Here is a 16540-nt window from a genome sequence, read left to right as displayed (position 1 = left end):
GTGCTCTTTTGTCAGCCTTTAATTGCTTGTCTTCTTCCTTCTTGGCTATTGAGAATTTGGGATGTCCTTGCATCACACATATGCTCTTTCCCTCTCTAATGATAATAGCTCTATTTCTCCTTACAGCCTCATCCATGGTCTTTTTGAGATAAGCAATACTCCTGCCTAAAATCTTGTTCTCATCAGCTTTTGGAGGAGGAAAGTCCACTTCTTTTAAAGGATTCTTTGTTGAGTCCTTATTGGATCTTTCATTGGGCTTGAGAATTATAGCTTGTAGTTCTTTGGAAGAAGCTTCTCCATCCTTATGACTCCCTACTGGCATGAGCTCCATGTTGATTGGTTCAATTTTTGTGTTGTATTTCACAGATGTTGATTTGTCTTGTGTAGAACCAAACAACAGTTGCAACCTTTCATCAATTCTCCTCCTTTGTTCTTTCACTTGAATTTCAGCTGCTGCTAGCTGAATCAAATCAATTCCATCAGGCTTGCCCTTGATTTGAATGATTGGAGAAGTAGTGATGGCAGGAACTAGCACTTTAGATATGTTAACTTTTGTAGATGGCTCTCCTTCCCCTTCCCTTTTACTCTCCCCCTTTTTGTTATCATCAAGGAGAGGGGTCAAGCCTTGTGCTTTTGCCAGCTGCATTAGGAGACTGGTTTGAGATTGTTGATTGTGAAGAATGGTGGCCACAGAATCTTCAATAACTTGAACTCTGTCTTCTAACTTGGCCAACCGTTTTTCAGTAACAGATTCTTTCTTCAATCTCAAAACCAAGTCCTGCAATGTACCATAGGGCATGACTGAATCCAATTTTTCTGAAGTATAGGTTTTCAAGTCAGCAATATCCTTCCTGAGATCATCCATACTCAGATTCTGCTTCACTTGCTGCAGCTTCATGAGATGCAGTGAGTCCAGGTGAGCTTAAAGGATAGCCTTGATACTTGCATGTGAAGTATTCTGAATGGCCTGTTGAATAGTGTTGATTTGTTTGACTAAAGAGACATTGAATTCCCCTGATCTATATTCCTTAGTCAAGGCCCATTCAGGTAGATTTGGAATTGAACTAGGGCCTTCATCTCCCCCTAAGTTCATGCTTCCATCAAAAGAAATAGAGTCATCATCATCAGAATTTGCTCCAAATTCCTCAGATGGCTCACCAGCTGTAGAAGGCATTTTGTGAATGGCAGCTTTATCCCTTTGAAGAGATTGTGTTGTGTGCACTAGATGTAGTGACCTTTCTGCCTCCTCATTGCCCTGAGCAGCCAACAGTTGATAGGCTGTCACAGGATGAGTAAAAGTGTCAGCATCCAAGGAAATGTTATCAATTACAGCTTTGTAATGTTGTTGAAATTGTCTTTCCTTTTCAGCATCATCCACAATCATTGACTCATTAGCAATGGCTGGTTCCACCCTTGTATCTACTGTACCTGCTTTTCTCTCTTTTTCTCTATGTTCTTGCATCAGGGGCTCCCCCTGGCTCACACATCTCACTCCCTCACCTTCACCTACTAAGGTGGTACTCCACTCACTTACTTTTGCCATGCTGGAAGAAATAGCATGCATTTTTGAGCTCTCAATCTCTCCTTTTGCCTGGGAGCAACCCAGCCTCTCACTCAAATTGTCACTCCCTTCCCTCAATCCTAAGAGTGATTGCACAGTATTCATGTCTTCTACACTTGGGATTAATTCAGTTATTTGTGTAGAGACTGTCAACGGATGTGGAATATCCGTTGAAGGTGAAACTGATGTTATCAACGGATAACTGCTGTTAAGCTTATCCGTTGAAGAACAACCACTTGTCAACGGATGAATGATATCCGTTGAAGAAGGAAAAGAAGTTGAAATTGAAAGTGATATAACTGTTGAATCTGTGTAGATTGATTTGAGATGTGGTGACACAGATCCTTCAATTATATCTGAAAGAATTTGCGGGTGATCCAACAAATCATCTAAGAGATGATGATCACCTGTATTTGAGTGGGGCTTCTCCCTGAGTTGTAAAGAGGGAGAATCAGGAATTGATGGGAATAACATATCCACATCCAGAGATGGTGATGAAGTGTTTGGTGATTGATGTGTGATTATTGTGAGAGAATGGGGCTGTGACTCCACATTTATTGGAGTCACATCAAACTGAGTTTGAGAAGGCATAGATACAGATGGATGTATCTGTGCAGTGTGTGCACCCTGTGTAGAAGATTGGGTTCTAGCCTTCTTTCTTCTAATAAAGGCTTTTGTTGGTGAGTGTTTGGCTTTAGTGTCCCTCCCTCGTTTGTTCTGTGTTCCTGGTTTGGAACTATTTTCAATAGTAACATCCTTTTGGGAGGATGCTACTAGGGATGTGCTAGATACCTTTTCAACCACCACAGCTTTTTGAGAAACTGTGGCTTGGCTAGCTTGGGAAGCACTCAACTTTCCTTCCTTATCCTGGGGGTTTCTTTGATGTTCACCCCTCCCCTCACCACTCACACCCTGTTCACTCACCTCAGGGTTAATAGTTAGTGTTACAACTGTTGTCTTTTGAGAAACAACAGAGGTGGATTTCTTTGTCTTGGATTTTGAAAGTTTAGTTTTGGTGACCTTGGTAGAAATCTGTTGGGGCATCACAGATTTCATGGCCACACTAGAAGATAAAGAAATAGAGAGGTTGGAAGAAGTAGGAGTTGTAGAAGCAATTACCTCACCTACCTGAGGTGCATTCATGATTGGTAAATACACCAATGGCACACTGCTGTTAAGATCCATTCTCTTCAAGTCTGCAAGAACTCTTTTCTCTTGTGCCCAGCACTTGAGTTTATTATTCTCATTGATTATGACTAAACCTTCAGCAACATGGTTAGCCAATAACATAAAGAATCTAGCATAATAGATGTTATTAGGTCTATTAGCTTTGTTACCCAATCTAGTACCTAATTCTAGCATCACATAGTTGCTAAAGTTAAAATACCTATCAGAAACAAGCATATAGAGCATATTAACCAGAGATGAAGTTATGGCATCAAAATTACTAATTTTCCCAGAGAAAACCTTTATAAAGGCATCCCCAAGGAAACTCCATTCTTTCCTAAGGCCTTTTCTTCTAATACTCCCTAAATTAGCAGAGTTAAGAGAATAACCTATGGAATCTAACATGCTGGATACATCACTATCAGTGTGTGGTGTCATGGCATTGTTCTCAGGCAATTTAAAACATGCTTGTAAATCATCACAGTTAATACAGTGAGTTTTACCTTTGAGAGTGAAGGAGATAGTCATATCCATGGAGTTGAACTCAGCAGTTGTCCAAATCTCCTCAACTACTTCACAGAAAATTGTTGGGGCTTCCAGCATTGCATAGCTAAGTTTACAGTTTTTGATGAAGTCCATCATTTTGTGATAGTCTGAGTGGGCTTCATTCTTTTCTACCAAAGCTATGAAATTGTTCTTTTCATAGATGAACCCAGATTGAGACATAATCTTCACGACTGGTGCCATTTTTGTGAGTAGAAATTGCAGAGAATAACTTGAAGTTTTTGCAGAGAGAAAATGGTAAATGCTTGAAATTTCAAGAAAGCGTAAAGTAAAAATGAACAATCAGAAGGACTTATATGCTTTCTCAATTTAATAAACAAAAATATAAAAGAAAGATTTATCAATAAATATGCGTTAGTGAATTTCAGCCGTTTAAGAATAAACTGTAAGTATTCTAAAAACTACCTTTAAAACCAATACATACAGATGTATGTATGAGTATCAACGGTTAAGAGAATAGAATCAACGGCTGTTAAACACCTGAATCGATTGATGTGACATTTCAACGGATAAGGCAAATTGTCATCCGTTGAAAGGTACTTCAGTTTTATCCGTTGACGGATAAAAATTCCAGAAATGTATTTGTCTTTCAACGGATAATGACTATCCGTTGATAGAGCAATTTTGACTTTCAACGGATAGGGAACATCCGTTGATGGAATAAACTATGTTAAAAGTCAAATTTGTTCTTGGCAACTAATATATTTCAGGCTTCAATTCAAATTGCAATAAAGACATGAATTTTAAGAGTAATTAAGCATACCTAGCTCACTTACCAATCTTGTGAATGTTGATTCATCAAGTGGCTTGGTAAATATGTCAGCAATTTGTTGTTCACTTGGAACAAAATGTAGTTCCACTGTACCATTCATGACATGCTCCCTAATGAAGTGGTACTTGATATCAATGTGCTTGGTCCTTGAGTGCTGCACAGGATTCTCTGTTATGGCTATGGCACTTGTGTTGTCACAAAAGATAGGAATTCTATCAACATGAAGTCCATAGTCAAGGAGTTGGTTCCTCATCCATAACACTTGAGAACAGCAACTTCCAGCAGCAATGTATTCAGCCTCAGCTGTAGAAGTAGAGACTGAATTTTGCTTTTTGCTAAACCATGATACAAGCTTGTTTCCCAGGAATTGGCAGGAGCCTGTTGTACTTTTCCTATCTATTTTGCAACCTGCATAGTCTGCATCTGAATAACCAATTAGATCAAAGCCAGATTCTCTAGGATACCAAATACCTAAATTTGGTGTACCCTTGAGATATCTGAAAATCCTTTTGATAGCAATTAAGTGAGACTCCCTAGGATCAGCTTGGAATCTAGCACAAAGACATGTAGCAAACATTATATCTGGTCTACTAGCAGTTAAATATAAAAGTGAACCAACCATGCCTCTATAACTTGTAATATCCACAGACCTTTCAGTCTTATTTAATTCAAGTTTGGTGGCAGTGGCCATGGGAGTTTTTGCAGATGAACATTCCATTAAGTCAAACTTCTTTAAAAGATCATAAATATATTTAGTTTGACTAATGAAAATTCCATCACTAACTTGTTTAACTTGTAAACCAAGAAAATAGGTTAGTTCTCCCATTAGGCTCATTTCATATTTACTTTGCATTAGCTTAGCAAACTTTTTGCAAAGTTTATCATCTATAGAGCCAAATATTATGTCATCTACATAAATTTGAACAAGTATACTAGAGCCATTAACATCCCTAAAGAAGAGAGTTTTATCAACAGTACCTCTAGTGAAGTGATTCTCCAAAAGAAATTTTGATAAGGTTTCATACCAGGCTCTAGGTGCTTGCTTCAGTCCATAGAGTGCTTTCAACAGATAATACACATAGTCTGGAAAATTTGGATCTTCAAATCCTGGAGGTTGACTTACATAGACTTCTTCCTCTAATTTCCCATTTAGAAATGCACTCTTGACATCCATTTGATAGACTTTGAAATTGGCATGGGCTGCATGGGCTAGAAATATTCTGATGGCTTCAAGTCTTGCAACAGGAGCATATGTTTCATCAAAATCTATTCCCTCTTGCTGAGAATAGCCTTTAGCAACCAGTCTGGCTTTATTCCTTATGATAATGCCATTTTCATCCATCTTGTTTCTGAATACCCACTTTGTGTCAATAGGACTCTTGTTCTTTGGTTTGGGTACCAGCTTCCATACTTGGTTTCTCTCAAATTGGTTCAGCTCTTCCTGCATAGCTAATATCCAATCTGGATCCAATAGAGCTTCTTCCACTTTCTTAGGTTCCTCCTGAGACAGAAAACTACTATACAGACATTCATCTTGAGTGGCTTTTCTTGTTTGCACTTTAGATGATGCATCACCAATGATCAGTTCAAAGGGATGATTCTTGGTCCATTTCCTTTGTGGTGGAAGATGTGCTCTAGATGAGGTGGCCTCAGTATTGTCATGATGTGAGACAGAGTGTTGACTAGTTGAAACTCCCCCTGAGTTGTTGGTCCTTTGCAGGGAACTTGGAGTTCTATCAACTGATGATGTAAATCGATTATCCGTTGATGAACTATGATCAACGGATGCTTCATTTTGTACTTCAACGGATGATGCACTATGTCTTTCAACGGATACTGCATTGCCTCTATCAACGGATGCAGTATTTTGTGCATTATCCAGGGGCATGTTTTGAATCCCTTTTGAAGTGTCATCTCCATCAGTCTCCTCTTCACTATCATCACAATATATCTCAATGTTGTCAAATTTGAGTCTCTCATTATGTCCCTCATCTGTTAGTCCATCAATCTTTTTATCATCAAACACAACATGCACAGATTCCATAACAATGTTGGTTCTTAGATTGTAGACCCTATAAGATTTTCCAGCTGAGTAACCAACAAATATCCCTTCATCAGCCTTTGCATCAAACTTCCCTTTATGGTCAGATTGATTCCTCAGTATAAAGCATTTACATCCAAAGACATGAAGAAAGTTTAGAGTTGGTTTTCTTCTCTTGAACAACTGATAAGGAGTCATGCCTTTAGCTTGATTGATCAAAGAAATATTCTGAGTGAAGCAGGCACAATTAACAGCTTCAGCCCAGAAATATGTTGGTAACTTTGATTCTTCAAGCATTGTTCTGGCAGCTTCAATTAAAGATCTGTTCTTTCTTTCAACAACCCCATTTTGCTGAGGTGTTCTTGGAGCTGAGAACTCATGCATGATTCCATTTTCTTCACAGAACAGCCTTAATGTCAAATTCTTGAACTCAGTTCCATTGTCACTCCTGATATTTCTAACCTTCAAGTCAGGATGATTGTTGACTTGCCTGATGTGATTGATAATGATTTCACTTGCTTCATCCTTTGATCCAAGAAAATAGACCCATGAGAACTTTGAGAAATCATCTACAATCACTAAGCAATATCTTTTTCTTGCAATAGACAATACATTGACTGGTCCAAACAAATCCATATGTAGCAGCTGTAATGGTTCATCAATTGTTGTTTCAAGCTTCTTTTTGAATGATGCTTTCCTTTGTTTGCCTTTCTGACAAGCATCACACAAACCATCCCTTGAGAATTCAACTAGAGGGATTCCTCTAACTAAGTCCTTTTTGACTAGATCATTCATTGTCTTGAAATTCAAGTGAGATAGCTTCTTGTGCCATAGCCAACTTTCAACTGAGCTTGCTTTGCTGAAGAGACAAGTAATGGATTTTGCATCTGTAGAGTTGAAGTCAGCTATGTACACATTTCCTTTTCTAACTCCAGTTAGAACCACTTTGTTGTCTTTCTTACTAGTGACAACACAGGCTTCAGAATTGAAGGAAACTGTATTCCCTCTATCACATAGTTGACTGATGCTCAGTAAATTGTGCTTGAGACCATCAACTAATGCAACTTCATTAATGATGACATTCCTTGTTGAAATCAAGCCATATCCCATAGTAAACCCTTTGCTGTCATCTCCAAAGGTTATGCTAGGGCCAGCTCTTTCCTTGAACTCTGTGAGCAGGGAGAAATCTCCTGTCATGTGTCTTGAACAACCACTGTCCAAGTACCATAGATTTCTTCCATTTCCCTGCACACCATAAAATCAATCAATTTGATTTTGGTACCCAAGTTTCCTTGGGTCCATCCTTGTTAGCCTTTCTCCTAGACTTCATTCCTCCTGCATCTTTAGACTTAGGTAAGTTTGAGTCAACCTTGGTCTTAGATGTAGTTGGTTGAGGTGTAGGGTTAGTCACAGAATCATTTAGCACATTTGTAAAATTAGTAGGCATTGATTGTGCAAACATGTTATTCCACATGGGCATATTGTATGGCATTTGAGGCATACTAAATGCAGCAAGATAAGGATTGTTAAAATATGGCATGTTTACAAAATGTGCATAAGGATTTTGTTGAGACATAACAGGCATAGCATGCAGAGGTGATGCAGACATATTAGGCATAGAAGAGGGTACAGTTATGGGAGTCTTCTTAATGGATTTACAATTAGCAGATAGATGATTAACACTACTACAATGCACACAGCTTTTTCTAGGAGCATACCTATCAGGTGTGTAATTGTTGTGTTTATTAACTCCTACCTTCCCATTTCTGTTGGATTTTCTTTTAGATTCCTTTTTATCCTCAACCATCTTGAGCCTATTATTTAACTGTTCTAAGGTCATGTGCCCTACATTCACCTTACTGACATCTTTGGATGTGCTTGCTTCTTCTTTGACAAAGTTCTTTGAAGTTGAACCAAACTTTTTGTTGAGTTTCTTTAGATTCTCTCTTTTAGAAACATCTGCCTGTTTTGATTGAGGAACCTTCAACGGATGCTCCTTTTCTTCCTTCAACGGATAACTTTCATCATCCGTTGATTCCACATCCGTTGACAGCCCATCAATTAATTCCAGTTTCTTTTTATTTTTATCCCAGGCAGTTTCACAGAATGATTCAATTCCTTGGACCTTAGCAATTTGAGCACTTACATCCCTAGATGTCTTCCAGGCTTTAATCACCTCTTGCTCTTTCTCTAATTGATTGGAAAGTATTTCTACTTTCTTAACAGATTCAGCTAGTTCATTTTCAACAGATATACAATGCAACTTTGTTTTCTCTAGGTCAATCATCTTATCTTCTAACAAAGCATTTCTATTACTTAAAAACAGATTATTCTCTCTAATCCTACTATTTTCTTTAGCAAGAGATTTAAGAGACACACGCAAATGATATAATTCAGTAGACATGTCATTAAAAGCATCATTGCACTCTTCTTTAGTAAGCTGTGTTAAGTCAGTAGTGATTACCTGATTGCTTGATGAACTAACTTCATTTTCTTCAGAATCAGCCATGAGAGCAAGGTTGACATACTCCACATCTTCATCCTCTTCATCTCCATTAGATGCCCAGTCCCTTTCTTGAGTAATGAAAGCCCTCTCCTTTTGCTTGAGTAGATCAAAATATTTCTTTTTGTAATCTACTTGTTCAAATTTCTTCTTTTCAGAAGTTGGCTTTCTGCACTCACCTGCAAAGTGTCCACTTATACCACAATTGAAACACTTGAACTTGGATTTGTCCACAGTGTTTTTGTGAGGTTTAGTGGCTCTAGTGTTTTTCTTGAATTTCATCTTTGCAAATCTTCTGGACAGAAATGCAAGATGCTCATCAATACCATCTGAGTCATCTTGGCTGGAGTTGTCTTCATTTTCAGCAACTTGCTCTTTCCCCTTGCTTGATTCCTGATTTCTTATACCATCTTTGGAGTTTGATGTAGATCTCGCAGTTTCTTGTCTGCATTTCCTCTCATCTTCAGCTACCAATGCAACTGAACTTCCTTTCTTTCTCCCCTTCTCCAATACCTCATCTTGTTCCAGCTCTAGTTCATAAGTCTTCAAGATTCCATACAATCTTTCAAGAGTGAAGTCCTTATAATCTTGAGAGTTTCTTAAGGAGACAGTCATGGGTTTCCATTCCTTTGGCAAGGATCTTAAAAATTTAAGATTTGAATCCTTCACCTGGTACACTCTTCCATACAGCTTCAGTCCATTCAACAGCTTTTGGAACCTATTGAATGTTTCATTTAAAGATTCATTTTCTTCAAAATGAAAGTATTCATACTGTTGAATGAGAAGCTGCATTTTGTTTTCTTTCACTTGTTCTGTACCTTCACACAGTAGTTGAACTGTGTCCCAAACCTCTTTGGCAGTTGTGCAATTTATCACATTATCAAACATATCCATGTTAAGACCATTAAACAAAATGTTCATAGCCTTCTTATCCTTGTGGACTTCTTCTGTGTCTTCCATTGTCCATTCTGCTCTAGGTTTTGGAATGGATTGACCAACAGCAACTGTGGCTGTAGCAACTGTTGCTACTTTGTGGGGAATGTGAGGACCATTCTCAATGCAGTTTACATAACCTTCATCTTGGGAGAGTAGATGAAGGTGCATTTTCACCTTCCAATGGTGATAACTGTCTTTGTCAAGAACTGGGATTTTTACTCCAATATCCTTCTTACTCATCTTTGTTAGATTCCAAGAACTTTAAACTCTTTGTATGTCAAGAGCCTGCTCTGATACCAATTGTTATTCCTAGTGGACTAACAATGAGATTTACAGAAGGGGGGTTGAATGTAAATCTCAAAACTTTTTCAAGTTTTGAGCAGTTTATGAAAGTTGTGTGTTCAAGAAGAACAAGTGTGTGAATTGCTTTAAGCTAATACAGACAGATATATATTCAAGCACAAATGTAAAGAACACAACAGACCTTAAAAACTTTTCTGGTGGATTTGTTGTTCCACCAGAGATGGTATTTTAGAAAATCTGTGATTAAACAATGTTGATCACAGCTGCATCCTAGTACAAACTAGATGAATTTTCTCTCAATATTTTTCTAAACAGCTCTGGAAAATCTCTCTTCTAATTACTAGCTTCTACTTGGTTTATATATTCCCAAGTGTACAAGTGAAGAACAATATAAAATACAGTAATAAAATACGATCTTCACTTGCTTCTTTTCCTGTTCACTCCAGTACTTTGTTGACTATTGCATCTTTGTACTAAAGAAGAACGGCTGCTTTTTCTGTTGTTCCTGAAATTCGGCTACCACATCTCAGTTGTCTCTATCAACCCATGTGCCTCTGTTTGTAGGTACAACTACCCCTTATCAACGGCTAATCATCAGAACATCAGTTGAAGCTTTCATCCGTTGATGCACTCATCCGTTGAAGGATGTTATCCGTTGAAGCTTTCATCCGTTGATGCACTCATCCGTTGAAGGATGTTATCCGTTGATGACTTTATCCGTTGAAGCTTTAGAGACATCCGTTGAAGCTTAGCTTCTCATCCGTTGAAGGTCTTTAAGTCATCCGTTGATACCACTTCACTTATACAAAATTACAAGGCATGAAGTATTTATAATTGGCCTTCCTATCTGCATATCATCTAGTAGTCAACATGACTCATAGTTTCTCTCAACTTCCAAGAATTACATTTTAAATACAGAGACTGAAATATGCTACAACACTGGACTTATTTCTAAGTAAAGCTACACCATCAACGGATAGCCAAAGTGGTCTTATCCGTTGAGGCTACAGACACTAAATTTCTACTTAAGTATTTTGTTAAACATATCATCAAACTAATGCACATACATTCCTAACAGTTGGTAAGTAGGGTCATTGCATATATTATTATTATCTTTATTATTATTATAAGTAGGTTATAATTAAGGTGTGTGTGTGTGGACCCCAAACTTCTGATCCGGGTTTGGAGGGCGCCACAGTTATTCATTATTTAAATTCATTTTGGAGTTTAGAATAAAAGAGAAAAGAGAATGGAAGTAAGAAAATTATGTAAATTACTAAAGTGACCCTGCCCTTTTATTATAAAAACCCACTTCCCCCCTTCTTTTCTTTTCTCCACCCGGTTCTACTCTCTCTCTTCTCTCACTTTCTATCATCTCTCTCTCTCTCGAAGCTCTCTCTTTCTCTCTCTCTTTTTCCTCTCGGTATATTGCCTCTCTCTCACTAATTCTTTGAAATCTTCCATGAAACTTCATCATTGTTCCATATATGAGCTCCAATTCATGTACATGTGTGTATAGATGCTTGCATGCGAGTGTATGCGTGTGTTTGGGTTTGATTTTGAGCCAAGGCCCGAGTTTTGCTTGATCGATTCATGTTTCTGTGATTTTTATGATGAAATTATATTACATGTAGTTGTTGCTGCATTTTTATAGAAAAAATGGAGGTTTTAAGGTTGGAAACCCATGAATGGGGGCACCACCGTGAAACCTCCGCCACCGGTGATGAACTCCGGTGAACTGGTGGTGAGTAGTGATGTGTAAACTGAACTCTAGAGCACTAAAACTCAATTTTCTGTAGTTGCATGTGATGTTTCTTTAAAAAGCCGAAAGGTTCTTGATTTTGAAAAGATTAAGTTGATTTTTGTTGATGTAAATAGTTTATTGTTGATTGTTTTTAGAAATTATAGAATACAAAGATTGAGTTGTGGTTTAAAGATCCAAATTGATGCATGTATGTTTCGGTTCTGGGAAAATTCGAATATTCTTAATTGTTTTTAAGAAATTAAGTTGAATTATGTGCTAAAGTGAATGATCAACCATGTTTAGGATCTAAATTGTGTGTTTAAATGGGTTATAAGGATGAAATCAAATTGGTTTGGGGTGAAGTATCGAATGTATGTTAATTTATAGCCTTGCATGTAAAGATTTGAGTTAAAAATAATGAAAAAGGATAAGTGAAGACTTGATCTCAAGTTTATATGTAATTTCATTACTTGCATGTCATTGTTCGATTTTTTATTGTGTTTTGTGATCATAGTCGTATGGTTTTAAGTATAAAAGTAATTGATTTGATTCCAATATCTTACCAAGTGAATGCATATGAGATTTCTATGAGTTAAGTGATGTATTTGTTTATTTTGGTTCGAATTAAATGATATAAAAAGGAAGGATTGAGTCATTTTGATGTGAGATTGTATACTTGCTATTATAACTCGAGTACAGAGTTTGGATACAAGGATTATATGTTATGTGTCGTAATTGTGTCACTGTATGTGATTCGATGACTATTTGGTTAAAGTATACGAGTCATGGTATAGCGTGCTTTGTGTTATAATTGAGTATATATATGCACTCTTAGGGTATTGCAATAAAGGGAATTGTTAAGCGTTCTGGGAACATCGAGTGAGAATCTAATTAGGGTTTGATTATTGAATTGTAGATTCGGAGCGTGAAGGCATTCGGGCTAGGAAAGGGAAAAGTGTACTAGGTGGTAGTAGTTTAACCCTTGTGAAACAGAAAAGCGAATTCAGGCAAGTAACTCTGCTTACTTGTATAAATTGTTATAGAGAGGATATTGTTCATGCCATGATAGAGTATTGAACTTTTATAGCACTTGTGAAGCTTTCATTGATTCTTGAACCTTGATATTGAATTCTTGTACCATACCCGTTATTGATTCTTGAGAAACCCTGTTGTTGTTCCCTGTGAACCTGTTATTGATTTTTGCAATGATTTGATATGCTTATTGCCCAAACCCTTGTAGTAACCCTGTTGATTCATATTCTAATTACTTATTGATTCCTTTGGATACCCTGAATGATCATGATCCTTATAAGAACCTTTATACATTTCCCTTGCGTTTCTTTCTTTTGTATACCATATTCTGTGATGATCCTTAGAACTATTTTGATTCCCTATCTGGATACCTTGTTTATCATTTGATCAAGATCCTTGGTATTGATCTTTGCTTACTTTTGATACGATCACTTTCTTTGAATTCTTGAATTGAACTTAAGAATGAGTTTCGACTTGAAAGAGTCCGAATGATTTCATATTCTTGGTAATGTTAAAATGAACTTGGTAAAACCATTCTTTATTCCGAAGGTTTTTCAAATGAATTCCTGATGGATTAGATTGAGGCGTAAGAGACTAGTGGGACTAGTCCAACCATATAAGAGACTAGCGGGGCTAGTCAAATTTAAGGCTGAAATTATGCCATAGGTACCTTAACGACCAGATGGAGGTCGGTACGGGCTGATCACCTGTATTATTATTGTGAATTGAAAGTTAAAGTAGTCCAATCAAGGTTTCCCTATCATATAACAAAGAGAAATTGAATACCTTATTCAGCAATTGATTCTTTAAAGAGGAAATGGTTTAAAATGATTTGTGATGAGTGGATTGAGATATTGTTTGGTATACAGCTTTGAGAACCCTGATTATATTTTGATATTGATACCAATCATATAATTGCCTTCCAGAGTTAGATATATTCTTGCTTTCCTGGTGAGAGATCCTTTGAGATCCCCATGTTGATTTGTGATGAATGTCAGCTTTCACCCTATCTTGAGCCTTCAATCCTGAAATACTAAACCTTTCTTCATAACCCTTTCATAGCCCAAAGACAGAAATCTGCCACCTAGAGATTGTAAAGTAGAATGCCTTAAAAGCAATAATGGTATATTGTTGATATTGTATCGTAGAATTGTCATATAGTTACTTGCTGAGTTTTATACACATATGTTTTGCTTTATTCTATCCATGGCAGTTAAGTAAGAGGATGGTCAGACTTAGGCGCACTGCTCGTTAGAGCGTACCTGGTGGCCCCTACCGTGTTGTAGGCTTCCAGATGCCATGGCAGGTAGTACAGGTTATGTGTGAGCAAGCGCTTAGTCGGAAAGTGTTTAAAGATATAATGGGTTATCTATCGGTTCCAAGCCGGAATCGATTGTGTAAATTAAATATTATTTTGGGTTGTATTATATATTATGGTTGGTAGTTGTAATCTTGTCTCAAACTTTATATTGTTAGATCCTGTTAATAATTAATCGGGGTTTATGCATATTTAATGGTAGTTTAATGTTGTGTGGGTCCTCATTTTCTAACCCCGAGATTGAGGGCGTCACACCTTATCATCTAATGATTCAAAGGGGAATTTTCTTTTGAGATCACTATTCCTGAGATATCGAAACATATCCTTTCTTTGTCTCTTGAATCATAAAATGATGTAATACTTTATCAATGTATGTACTCTGACTAGGTCGATAATCTCTTCAATCTATCTCTATAGATCTTGATCCCTAATATATATAGGTAACACCGCCTAAGTCTTTCATCGAGAAATTATTTCTCAACCGAGTCGTAATAGCCTGTAGAGAAGGCATGTCATTCCATATCTGTTATATGTCATCTACATATAATATTAGAAATGTCACAAGGCTCCCACTAACTTCTTGCAAACACATGGTTCATCTTCATTTTGAATAAAGCCAAACTCTATGACCATTTTATCAAAATGAATATTCATTCTCCTTGAGGCTTGCTTCAATCTATAAATAGATAAAAATCAGGGAGAACGATGCTTTGATTTGTTGTGTTGAATGTTCGGTTGAATTATGGGTTATGGATTTTGGTGCATCATTCCATGCTACCCCTTGTAAGGATTTAATGTTAAATTTCAGAGTTGAAAATTTTGGTAAAGTTCATCTTGCTGATGATGAGACTTTGGATATTGCGGGCATGGGAGATATTAATCTCAGAACCTCTTTGGGAACTAGCTGGACGTTGAAAGATGTAAGGTACATTCCTGGACTGAAGAAGATGTTGAAATCTGTGGGTCAGTTAGATAAGGAAGGTTATCGAGTTACTTTCGGAGACGGACATTGGAAGGTTATAAAGGGGAATCTAGTTATTTTATGTGGAGAGAAAAATGGGACTTTGTAACAATCTATCTATGAAGCAAATGCAGTTGTTGATGAGATTGAGTCTTCAATTTGTGGCACCAAAGGCTTGGTCATATGAGTGAAAAAGGTATGAAGCTGTTAACTTCAAAGGGGAAGATTCCAGAGTTGAAGAATGTGGAAGTTGGATTCCGTGAGCCATGTGTTCTTGAAAATCAGAAACGTGTTACTTTTGCAAAATCAGGGAGGACCCCCAAGGCTAAGAAGTTAGAGCTAGTTCATACATATGTATATGGTCCAACAACAGTTGCGTCATTGGACGTATCTCGCTACTATGTCACTTTCATTAATGATTCCACTAGAAAGGTATGGGTTTACTTTTTGAAGAATAAATCAGATGTGTTTTCTACTTTCAAGAAGTGGAAGACTGAAGTTGAAAATCAGACTGGTTTGAAGGTAAAGAGTTTGATGTCAGATAATGGTGGTGAATATATTAGTGATGAGTTTAAAAGTTATTGTGTGGAATTTGAGATTAGAATGATTAAAACTATTACAGAGACACCAAAGCAGAATGGTGTTGCAGAGGGCATGAATAGAATCTTGAATGAGAGGGCCAAGAGTATGAGATTACATGCAGGGTTGCCAAAGATGTTCTGGGCAGATGCAGTTAGCAAAGCAGCGTATCTCATAAGTAGAGGACCTTCAATTCCTTTGGGGTTCAAGATTCCTGAAGAAGAGTGACAGGAAAAGAGGTAAATCTTTCACACTTGTGAGTTTTTGGTTGTGTTTCTTATGTGCGTTTTAAAGATTCCGATAGGGACAAGCTTGATCCGAAAGCAAAGAAGTGTATCTTCATTGGTTATGGCTCAGATGATATGGGTTACCATTTCTGGGATGAACTGACTAAGAAGGTCATTAGAAGTAGAGATGTTACTTTTAATGAGAATGCAGTGTATAAGGATAAGCTTGTAGTTGATTTTGAGTTTACAAAGGAACAACCTGAGAAATAGGAAGCAATGCTTGAAGATATTATAGAAACAGATCTTGCAGGAAATAGTGGGAGTTCGGAGAATGCTGATGACAGGGTCCCAGTAACTCCACAGAATGAGGTAAGAAAATCTAGCAGAAGTGTAAAGCCACCACAAGATATTCTCCTTCAGGATATTATATATTATTAACCAAGGACGGGGAGCCTCAGTGTTATTCAGAGGTAGTACAAATGGATGATTCAATTCAGTGAAAATCAGCCATGGATGAGGAGATGAGTTCTCTTGAGAAGAATGAGACTTGGTCTTTAACAGAGTTACCAGCAGGAAAGAAGGCTTTATAGAATAAGTGGATGTTCAGGATCAAAGAAGAACATGATGGAAGCAAGAGATACAAGGCAAGGTTAGTAGTCAAGAGTTATCAACATAAAAAGGGTATTGACTATACCGATATATTTTTTCTCGTTATTAAGATGACTATAGTCATAATTGTGCTAAGTATTGTGGCTGCAGAGGATTTACATCTAGAGCAACTAGATGTTGTGACCGCGTTCTTACACGGTGATCTTGAGGAAGACATCTACAT

This window comes from Apium graveolens, chromosome 8 (genome assembly GCF_009905375.1).
Source record: "Apium graveolens cultivar Ventura chromosome 8, ASM990537v1, whole genome shotgun sequence".
Taxonomy (NCBI): domain Eukaryota; kingdom Viridiplantae; phylum Streptophyta; class Magnoliopsida; order Apiales; family Apiaceae; genus Apium; species Apium graveolens.
The sequence above is the reverse complement of the archived record's forward strand: the minus strand, read 5'-3'. Positions refer to the sequence as shown.